Source organism: Coffea arabica, chromosome 2e (assembly GCF_036785885.1).
Source record: "Coffea arabica cultivar ET-39 chromosome 2e, Coffea Arabica ET-39 HiFi, whole genome shotgun sequence".
In the NCBI taxonomy this organism is placed as follows: domain Eukaryota; kingdom Viridiplantae; phylum Streptophyta; class Magnoliopsida; order Gentianales; family Rubiaceae; genus Coffea; species Coffea arabica.
Genome location: NC_092313.1, coordinates 48,300,224 through 48,312,341, shown reverse-complemented (window position 1 = coordinate 48,312,341; position 12,118 = coordinate 48,300,224). Strand labels below are relative to the sequence as shown.

At 34.6% G+C, this 12,118-nt stretch overlaps 1 long non-coding RNA gene across 1 annotated transcript; it reads right to left on the bottom strand.

The window, feature by feature from the left end:
- Positions 1–1,907: 1,907 nt before the first annotated feature.
- On the bottom strand, positions 1,908–5,994 carry LOC140037019 (uncharacterized). Its single transcript, XR_011840823.1, has 3 exons — positions 5,542–5,994; positions 3,044–3,099; positions 1,908–2,388 (listed from the first exon to the last, which is right to left on the bottom strand). It is a non-coding gene; the product is annotated as an uncharacterized lncRNA (long non-coding RNA).
- Positions 5,995–12,118: the final 6,124 nt, after the last annotated feature.

The window sequence follows — 12,118 nt, the reverse complement described above, 5'->3', positions numbered from 1 at the left end:
CTTCCATACAACACGAATATCTGGACACCAAAGGCAAGCCCCTCCTACGGATTATTGAATCTAGAGAAACAAAGTTGGCAAAGAGCCTCCACGCAAAAAAGGAAATTTTCAAAGGATTAACATATTCCATACCACTTTGTTTATCAAAGAACTATTTTGCCTCTGCCTAATCACCTCCCATGCCGAAGACAAAGAAAAAGTTCCTATTTTCGAAGAAGCCCAAAGGATCTTGTCCTTAACCTGAGTATTAAAAGATATCAACAAAATCTGAGAAACCACTTGGTTCGGTAACCAGCATCTTAACCGATCAACATTCCATCCTTCCTGCCATAGAATTCTACTACCAAAAAATAGGGTGTTTCCGTACCCATCGAAACCAACTAAACCAGTGGAACATTCCTGCATCAAGTATGCTACGAAAAATCCACCATACCAGCCCCTAAACTCCATCAAATTTGTGCCTCTGCCACCTTCCAGTCCAACAACCTTTTCCATGTACCAGTAGGCCTGTATGTTTTAGCCAATAACGGATGTTGAGCTCCAATATATTTTGAAAAAAAAAAAATCTGACCATATAGAACACCACTGACACAAACGCCACCATAGCTTACAGGAAAAGGCTTTAACCATATCACTCAGTAGTCTAACCCCCAAACCACCCTCATCAGTAGGGAAACAAACCCTCTCCCAATTTGTCTAATGTATTCTTTTGTCCTCTTTTGTTTTGTCCCAAAGGAAAGAATTAAAAATTCTCCCCAAAGCAATAAAAATAAAGTTAGGAGGCTTAAGTACTTGTAAAAAATAAATCGGCATTGAATTCAAAACATGCCTTATCAAAATTAATTTACCTTCTATTGACAATAACTTTGTACCCCATTGAAAGACTCTCGCCCACATCTTTGCAAGAATACCATCAAACATGATAGAGGAAGGGCGTCCTCTTGTAATCGGCACACCAAGATAAATAAAAAGAAAAAATTGACGATGAAAACCATGTATAGACGACATCAAATCAACTTGCTTCTCAGACATCAAAGAACACAAAAATCCACTCTTCATCGGATTAATTCTCTACCCAAAAGATCTCTGATATTGATAAAAAATTCTTGAATGAACTCTAAATTCCTTTTCGACAAATGAGTAAAAATATTCACATCATTTGCAAAAGCTAAATATGGTATTTTGTCCCCTCCAATTTGAAAAAATCTGTGTATCCTGTTGAAACAAAAAATGCAAACCTCTAACAAAAAATTCTGTGACCAACAAAAATAATGCAGGCAAAATAGGATCCCTTTGCCGAACTCCACGAGTAGATTAGGAAAAACTTGTTGACCCCCCATTAAGTAGAATAGAGAACTAGTTATTGGAGACGAGACAAAAAATCAAATCCACTGCATTTTTCTGAAAAGCCAAATGCTCTCAACATAAATAATAAGAATAACCATTTCACCCTATCATATGCTTTCTCCATATCTAGATTTAACATCAAATTCGGCACTGTTAATCTTCTATGGATCTCATTCGCATGCTTTTGTGCCAAGAGAATGTTATCAATAATTTGCCATGGAGAAATTAATCAAGGCAAAAGTTTGTTCAACCTATTAGTCAAGATTTTAGATACAATTTTGGAGCGAACGTTACACAGACCAACTAGTATTGTAACCCGTGCAATGCACGGTTTCCGTTTAATATAATAATAATAGTAAATGAATTATTTATATTAGTTACATAAAAAAAAGGTTTAAAAAATTAAAAGAGTATTATTTTAGTATTTAATTTATATTGTATTTATATATCTTATTTAGAACTTTAAAGTATAATAAAAATATGAACAAATATCACAAAAATTGTCTAAAGAAATACTAAAAGTACATAAAGCACAACATTATTATCTCTTCTTCCACACTCTCTTTTTGCGCCACTACTGTGGCGACCCCACTTCCCCCTAAGGCGAACCAAAGGGTTGGCGGGCTGTCTGCCCAGCTCTCGCCAGGACTCACGCAAGCATTCTAACCCAAATCCTTTCGAATAAAAACCTAATCTATTACAAAACAAATTTCCCCGCATAATATCATCACTAAAACCACATTAACTTCAGAGATAGCAGTGATATAAATAGCCAATTGAGGCTCTTAAACGTCCCACGTGCTACGAACCAAGGTATAAAGTCGTACCAATCCGGATAGATAATTACATACACCATTAATACAAACTTATAAGCCAAGCAATCAAATTAGGGTTTACACATTTTCCAGCTTCAAGTGGTAATCCGAAAGGAAAGTACATTATCCCAATTAACGCCTTACTGCCCACAAAATAAGTCATAGTACTCAGATACATTCCAAAAAGAAAACATGAATAAGTTTCATAGCTTTCAATTTCCAGAACCTGTCAAGGAAAACAAATAAACGTGGGGTGAGCTAAAACTCAGTGGTGCCCCAAAACATGCAACCACATAATATCAAACAGCGGTTAATAACTTAGCAAAGTTTAAACAGTTAGGAAAGCGTATAACAGCACAAGATAGGATACAGGGGCTCTCAGGAGCCATTTTCCTCGCTTGATCAGAAATTACCGTAGTCGACCCTCCGTCAACTCTCACTACTTAAAGTCCATGTAGATACTCTTATTTTTCTTAGCTCCGGCCACCGAACATACCTCAGCTCCGGGCCCGCACGACAAAATAAATGAGAGCGGTAGTACTCGAGTATACCTGGGACTGGTCGAGGGATTTCCCCAACGACGTTGCGTCCAGCAAGAGATTAGTATAGACTGGTCGAGGGATTCACCCAGCGACGTTGCGTCCAGCATGAGATTAGTATAGACTGGTCGAGAGATTCACCCAGCGACGTTGCGTCCAGCATGTAGATAGTGCAAGCAGGATATTCACGAAAACATTTCAAGCAAGTCTCCACTCGAACGGCTAATGTGGTAAAATACACATAGCTCACTTCGATGGATCAAAACCATATTTCCAAATGTCACATATCAAGCCGAGAAAGCGCATTAATCAGGTAAGCATAGAACAGGCAGGGACACTCACCAAGAGTGGAGTTCAGATATCAAGTTGGGAATCGAATTCCGCGTCCTCGCAATATCCTAAAAATCAAATTTTGAAACTATAAGTTTCTACTCAGTTTTTAAGTTTATAGACATCGAGGTATATTTAATATACTACTAGTCTACTTTTCCTTAGAAGAATCAAGAGTCCCTTAGGTTAAAACTTGACAAAAGTAGAAGAAATGTTTATTATAGTTTTCCTTAAGATACTTATCCTTATAAAAGGGTAACTAGTATTATTTTCTTGAAATAAGTCGACAAACCTCTTAATATCCACGCTAGGAAGTTACTTTGAACATTTCTTTAAAGTTACGGCCTTTGCAAAAATTATCCCTAAAAACTATTTTTCCTAAAATAGGGTTTCTTGCCGAGCAAGTTTCCCAGACTTTTCACTAAAATTAGTAAAACTCGTATTTTGGAACTTTTCCTATAGTTAACTAGCTAAGAACAATACTTAATGAAAAGAAAAGGAATAAGACTTAGGGTTTTCAAAAGCTATAGGATTTATTTACTATAGCTATCAAGGCTAGTTTGAGCTAAAGGAAATTATCGGTTTGGAAAGTTTTAGGCGAAACACTAGATATTGAGTTTATAATCCAATACTAGCTGGAAAATATATTTTTTTATTAATTTGATCACAGTTACTCGAGTTCGCATGGTCGATACAATTTCCACAGCTCCGATCCCGTTTCAAAATCATATTATGGATCAAAATATGGCAAAAATCACATAGCAAATTACTAGGGTTTCGTCAATCATTAGCCCTAGATTTCAACAAATGCATTTCTGATAAAAATAAAATGAATGACCAAGGCTTCATCAATCATTAGCACTTGGTTTCAACAAGCTCATCATGAACAAATAAAAATAAAAGTAAGGCCTCCAAGACATTCCAGCAATTAATTCCATCATCCAGTAATACTTATAAAATCATTCCAATGGCCAAGGGCTTCATCAATCATTAGCCCTTGACATCATCAATCACTTCCAACCACAATTTAATCAAGAATTTAAACCACAAGTAAGCTACAAGTTCAATCCAAATCAAAATTTAGTTTCACGAAGAAAACAGGACATTCATACCAAACAGTCTACTTTGAGGATTCACAGACAGCAGTACCCATGGAGGAAAAATACAAAATTTCTACAGAACAAAGGCCTATGTTTCTAGTTTCAAATGCCACTAACGGCACCTTAAACGGATTTTTCTACACCAAGATATAAGCATTTTACTGAAACTGGTCAGGGACATCCGAAAATCTGAAATGTCATTTTTCACTTGTGAAAAACTCCTTTTTCTCTTTTAACACCAAAATGTTTTTATTCAAACCATCCATACATTTCTTATAGAACTCCAAGACAACAAATTCCAGACATTTCCATCCATCAAGATTCAGGGAAAAATTTAAAATCAAGTTAAGATCCCAACTCAACCTTTTACTATCACATAAAAAAATTTCAGCAACTAATATACTTTAGATCAAATTTTTCCCTTGGTTTAAACAGGGTGTTAGGTACTCAAATTCAGCATTTAAACACTTAGCTAGCTATTAAAAATTTTCACTTCAAAACCAGATTCATTCAGCAACTAAAATCATCTAGAAAAATCCAGAAATTTCGCCCATCAGCCACGGATGACATGCATGAAAAGGTGTTCTGTTTTCATTTTATTTTTTGGGTTAAAACATGCTTTTAAACTCTCAACTCCCTCATGCAATTACTTAGCTAGGAAATAAACATTTTCAGTTCAGAAATCGAGTTCAAACAACAACCATTAACATCAAAATTTTCTAAAAATTCTCCTGCTTGGTTCGGATGAACATGCATGGCAGATTGCATTTTTTTATTTTTCTGGTTTAAACTAACTAATTAGCTGCATGCAGAGCCTAATTAACTTGTTATTAACTATCTAATTATGGTTATAAGCTTAAACAACAACATTGAACCAAATCAGGCTGCAAAACTTTAAGCTAAGCTCTCGGCCAAATCAGAAACTCTTCCAGCATTTGCTTAGTCACAAACCAATTTTTTTTCTACGGCTAAATCTTGTATTTTGCACTTAAATCTCACATGCACAACTGCTAAATTAATTAGCTATCATAACCAGACCAGAAATCAGTTCGACAACAACAAAATTCATCCATAACTCCAGAAATTTGTGCAACTACTCTCAGATGAGCTTGCATGTAGCAGATTCTGTTTCTTCTTTTTTTTTATTTTCTAGCATAATCCAGGCTATTTAACTTCATGCATGACTTTATCATCTTGTTTTCAGGTGGTTAAACACCATTACAACCTCTGATCATCCCAAAATTACGAATTAAGGCTGCAAAATCCCAGCTAAAACTCACGGCAGAACCAATTTTTGTTTCAAACCAATTTCTGGTAACTTAATCCTTTATCCAAACACACAACTCTCACATGCATGCCTCTAAACAGCCTCATCTACCCATAATCAACTAGTTCAAGTCTAGATATTACCTCAACCTGGAGTTCACACACACGGCTGGTGGTAGAAATAATTTTCCTCCCTTCAACAGCCCAGAAATTTGCAGACCGCTATCTCTCTCTCTCCCTTGCTCTGGCTTGCGGCTGGATGAAGGAAATTTGGTCTCAAGCTCTTCACCAGCTCACGGATGGAAGGCAGAATGGTTCGCAAGTCACTCTCTTCCCTCTCTAAGTTACGGACAGAAAGAAAAGAAACAAGAAGCTCGGCTCCCTCCTGCTCACTCTTGTCGATGGAACCGAGACTACAGCTCTCACTCTCTCTTGCTCTCGGTCTAAGGTAAAGGAAGAGGTGAGGTGCGGTTGTGGAGAGGGATTGCAGTGGTTTCGGTGGAGTTGTGCAGAGAAGGAAATGAGATTGTGAAGGCGGTATCTTGGTATTAAGAAAGGAAGAAATGGTTTGCGGTTTTGTTGTGCAGAGAAAGAATTTGGAAATTGCGGTTTGTGTTTGTGAAATAGAATGAATGGTATTGTGGTGCCGTGGTTTGTGAGAATGGTTTGCGTGTAAGAATTGGTTGCGTACAGAATTGGTAATAGCAAATGTGATTTGATTTGCGGTCAGACGTCTTGTTTGGTTTGCATGGAAAGGTAAGGGTATTTTAGTCTTTTCACTTTGCTCCCTAATCTCAACTTAATTTCTCAATTCCAACTTAATTCTAAAAATTATCCCCAAGTGTGATTTGAACGCCTAATTATATCCTAATATACCTAAACCATTTTTATCGAATAATTATCAATTAAACTTGAATATTAAGGTTCCTAGTAATTCCTACCTTATATAGCGATTAAATTAGTTATTAGAATTTCCAATTATTATTCCTCAGGAATTAGAGTTAGTCTAACTCGAAATTTATTGGTTTAGTAATATAAAGTCAAGTGAAATAATAATTTAATCCAAGGGTGTCAATTTGTACTTAAAATCATTTTTACGCACTTATTATGAAAACAAAGAAAGATAAGGATATATTTATCGAATTTTTCACGCCTTAAGTATGTTTAGTATATTAGAATCATATTTATCTAAAATTCATTGGTTTTCATCTTAACTCGGAAATTCTTATTAACATTTAACATTAGCAACTAATTGGAATTAATCATAGGAACTTAAATAATTTATTTTAAGATAGTAAGGCTATCCACTCAAGTATCCTTAATTTAGCATAAGGGAATTTAAGTATTCTAACATTTTATGTTAAGGCGAAAAAATTAATCTAACCCTAAAGATTTTAATTTAGTCTAACAAAACCAAGAAATTTCATAACTTAGGAAAAATTATATTATTTTTCACATAAACCTAATTTTACGTACTTAATTGCAAACAAGTAAAAGTAATGCTAGAAATTATTAAGGAATAAAAGAAATGCAAATGAAATATGCACTGGCTTATATATCTATTTTCAGGGTTCTCACAACTACCCCTCAATATTTTCCTACTCTTCATTCCCCCTTTCCTCACCTTTCTAACCAAAACTTCCCTCATCCCTCTAACTCTTTTCCCTCCCACAAACAAATTTGCAACCTACCATTCACCCTACCCTACTATCAAATTGCACAATCTTTTAGCCAATTTTGCAACCTATTTACCCCTTATTATGCTACTCTTTTCACCAATTTATAGTTGTAAATAGTGACCAATTTTTCAACTCGGTTTTCAATAAATGAGTGTAGGTATGCAATTTTATTAGTTTCAAATGGGTAACCCAATTAAATCCATGAATTAGTGGCTATTAAATTGATAGATTGGAACTACCTATTTAGAGCTAATTAAATTAGATGTAGATTTAAATTCATTAGTAAACAAATTTAAATCACTACCAATACAATAATTATATTCTACTTTTTGCAAAGCCATATTTAACGTTCTTTTCCTATTCTTTAAATTTCATTTTTTTTAATTTTTGTTAAATCTCATCCTAGTTCCTCCTTCATTTCCATCAAAATTTTAATTGATTCATTGAGTGTTAATTGATTTCTTGCATTCAGACATAAATTATTTTGAGATTCTTATAGATTGCAAAATTTGAAACTCACCATTTTTGGTTCTTCTGTTTTTTTTTTTTGTTTTTAGGTAAAATTTTATTTATGAATATAATATTTTCTATTTTTGTTGATTACAATGATATCTTATTTTGTTGCTCAATGAATATGGGAAAAAATAAATAAAATTGGTAGTGGACCATAAATGGGTAAAATAACTAAAATCATGTAAAACTATATCCATGTAACCTACATAAATCACCCATTTTGATAGTTTCTTCCCAACCCACAACTATAACCCCCTTGACTTTACCATCCCCAATCCTATACCCCTATCTTTATACTCCTTTTTACTATTTAGGATTCATTACCTTTTACCTTTTCCAACCCTATACTCCCTATCTTTCTATTGCTTTTATTATTTAGAATTCATTATCTCACTTTTTAAGTTTTTTTAAAATAAAAATTTAGAATTATAGTCGTTAAGGAAAAATAATTGGGTATAACTTTGGTGAAATGCTACTATTTTTTGTGATGATCATCCAAGATAATTGTTTAAACAAAATTTGAAATGAATCTCCGTAGATAGGCTAACCGCCCTTGAAGATTTTTTAATTCATGAATATTATGAGATTCAAGCATTCTCAATATAGCATCAATTTTGGTCCGATTAATTTCAATACCTCAATGGCTGACTACAAAATCGAGAAACTTCCTGATGTGACTCCAAATACAAATTTGAGGATATTCATTTTGAGTTGGTACACCCTCAATTGATCAAAAAATTGCCTCAAATCCTCCAAGTAATTACTTCTTTTCTTTGATTTAACGATTAAATCGTCCACATAACATTCAACATTTTTGTCATATATAGTTACAGCATTCTTAAAATCAAAGGGTATTATTTTATAACAATAAATACCTTTAGGAGTACGAAATACGGTGAGTTTTTCATCCTTAGGTGCCATGCAAATTTGATTATAGTCAGAAGATTCATCCATAAATGATAAAACTTCATACCCAATAGTTGCATCAACCATAAGCTAGGTGATAGGCAAAGAAAAATCATCTTTAAGATAAGCATTGTTAAGATCCCTCAAATCGACGCAAATGCGGATTTGCCCATTCTTCTTGAAATGCGAATTTGTATAGGTACAATACTCGAAATCCATGTAAGGCATTTAACTTCACGAATAAACTCAACTTCAATGAGTTTGTTGACTTCAATTTTGTTCAAGGGAACTAATTTGAGTCTAAATTGCTTTTGTGCTTGTTTTACATGCCGGACTCCCTTTTTAACCACAAAATGGTGAACTACTATCTTTGGATTCAAGTCTGGCATTTCCTTATAAGTCCATGTAAAAACATCTTGATACTCTTAAACAATTCAACATATGTCTACTCATAAAGCACTTACATATATCAAACACGAGTCCTCTGAAATATCAAAATTGATTTCAATCATCTACAATGGTTTTAACACCTTCTTCAAGTTCAAGTGGAACATTCTTAGCACCTTTTTCTTCTTCAAAGGAGTTACTATCAGATATGGTTATATGATTACATGAAATAACACTTTTTTCATCATCTTCTTTTGGTCTTGTATACATAATGGTATGTTCCCTGATCTTTAATTCAGTTCTACACTTTATTATATGATTAGTACATCTTCTCAATCTTGAAGGAATAATGTTGTCAAACTTATAAATGCTATGGGAACAATTAGAAGACTCTTCAAATTCTTTCAATAATTTTTTTATCCTCCACTTACTGTTATGATAATTGTGAGGCTTTTGTCCCCTTTGTAGTCCTAACCTCTTAAAGACAGATACTCGTGGAGTCTTATCTCCATTTTTATGAAAGCCTACGGCTTACTAACTATTTCAAAAAACTCATCCCTTATAGTAATATATTGCCTACTAGCTCTATTGATCTTAATGCAAATTGGTGTAGAACAGGAAAAATCAAGGCCAGATTTAGAATTTCCGATCACATATTCTTTTTTCTTCAGCATCTTTTGGGTAGGATTCAAGCTATGAGTCAAGTCGCTAGTAGCTTAAGGAGATAGAGTATTCAATGCTACATATTCTTTGAAGTTATATCCACCTTTGGCATATTTATAAGTAATAGAATCAAAACTTTCTTTGGATCTTGTGTGAGAACCCGTAATTTTCCATTTTCTAGGTTTTATTATTTTTCATGGCTTGTTTTCTGCATTTTCGTGAGTAGGAAAATTTTCTAGATATTTTAAGGAGTAGATATAGTTTTTAGATGATTTTTCTAGTATCGAATAGGTTTTGAGAAATTAAGAGCGTATACCGGACGTGGGACCCACTAGTGCGAAAAGTTCGGAAAAATTCGGCCAACTAGGTTAAGTTTTGGATACTGGATTTAATTTATTGGATGTTAAGAGATAAGTAGAGGATGCTAAGTGGATTGGTATAAGAGAGACAAAAGTTAGGCAAGTCATTAATGAGGTGACAAGTGTCACCATTTGAGTGGGTTTACTTTATGAACACTATTCATGGTCTTACCCTTGACCAAATAAATCAAAAAAATAACCAAAACTTTACCATTTTCTCTTCATCTTGGCCGAGCTCCTTGAGCAACAAAAGAAAGAAAACTCTTCAAGTTTTTGGCTTCAATCTTGCTCAAGTTCAACAATCTAACCATTTAATCTTGCAATCTCTCCATAAAACCTCTTCACTTAGTGTTAGTGAGTTGATTTGTGGAGTTATTTGGAAAGCTAAGAGGATCTATTGCTCTCTCTCTCTTGTTTCTAAGGTGAGTTGTGAAGAACCACTTTCCTTCCTCTAATGATGCCTAATTTATGATTAGTGGTGGTATGAGATGAAACTTTATGGATTACATCTTGAGTTTTGGTTGAATTGGTGAAGTTTTCTATTTATTGGTGATTTTTCTGTTTTAATATGAACATGATTGTGTGGCTATCTATGATGATTGGAAATGATGTATAAGGACTCTAGGAGGTGGAAAAAGTGGGTAATTACAACCAATTTCTGTTTTGGAAGCAATTCTGGAAAATTAGGGTTTGATTAAGGTACATTCTGCCCGATTTTGTATCTTATAGTTAGAGGCCGAATTGGCCTTGGCTTAAAACATAAAAGTTGTAGGTAATAATATTTTAGAGGTGCCTGCAAAATTTCAGGTCAATCGGAGTAGTGTAGGATGAGAAAAGTCGAAATTACCCTTGCTGTCCTGGTTTTATCTGAATGTAAGAATTGCGCCTGTAATTGATTGTTTTGGTTGGAATTGCTTCGGAATTGGTTGTTGAGGCCTTCTGATGAAATGTAGCCCTGTTTCTTAGCTTTCAGTTGGTTTTGAAATTTCTGGATTTGGACTTGGATAGCCTGATTTATGATGTTTCCTCTAGAATGCGTTTTGTGAATCTGTTTTACGGTTTTGGTGTAGTATCTTGCATTTTTGACATGGTTGCACTCAAAACTGGGTTGAGTGACCTTCTGTAATGTTGTAGCCCTGTCTTTTAGCTTCGAAACAGTGTATCTTACACCTTCATCCGGTAATCGTAGTGCCTTGGGTGCCATTACCGCAAAAAGAGGTCAAAAACTATTTTTTTTCAGGGCAAAGCTAAATCCATTTCCGGATTTTCTGGTTTTCTCTAATGCTTGTATATGCTTATGGAACCCTATTGGGGTCGTATTTGGCATTGGTTTATGACTCGTTATCGAGTCTCATTGTACTTGTTTGCATGTTTTACGGCGTGACGTTGGTGCACGACGTTCTTTTGACGGAAGTGCATGAAACCTCATTTGCAAGCTTGGTGAGTGTACTACTCACTTGTGTGTTACTATATGGCTTTGAATGTGAATTGCTTGAAGTGAATTGAATGTGAATTGATTGAAGTGAGAGCGTACTTTATCACTCTCACTTATTGTTTACCATGTTATTGGAATGTTATACGACATGTTACATGAAATGAAAGTACATGGCTTGGTGTCGTTTGGACGAGTATCCAACGACTACAATTGTTATCTTTGAGCTCAACCCCATTGGTAGTTGATTGAATCGAGCCGGCGAGGGCTTGGTCGTGCCAATTGATGTGCCTTAGGGGAAAGTGGGGCTGTCACATCTTGACTTGGGTAGCGCGTCTTGTTTAATTTCAAACTTCTTATTTGGATTATCAAACCCTTTAAGTAAAGGAAACAGTATCTTCATAGCATCAATATTAGCCACAAGGAGAGTTAATCCTTTTAGAAATTTGTGTTAAATTGAAGATAATTGTCCTTGCTCCAATCTTAAATTGAGAGGGTAGCAAAAGACAACTGATTCATTTTTCAACAATAAGACATTAGTTTCTTTGTGGAATATCTCTTTTAGTTTTGGGATCACCACTTTCTTCCCTTTTGCATCTGATGGTTTGAGATCTTGGGTTTTAACCATTAATGGAGGTTGCTTAAACTTACTCTTCACATCATGTTTCTGGATGTAAAATTTTGCATTGGCAATATGCGCTTTTACTTTAGTGAAGGGATTATCATCAGGTTTCATACTTTTTGTCACTCCAAGTTTGCAATACTTGAAGTATTGATGAAGA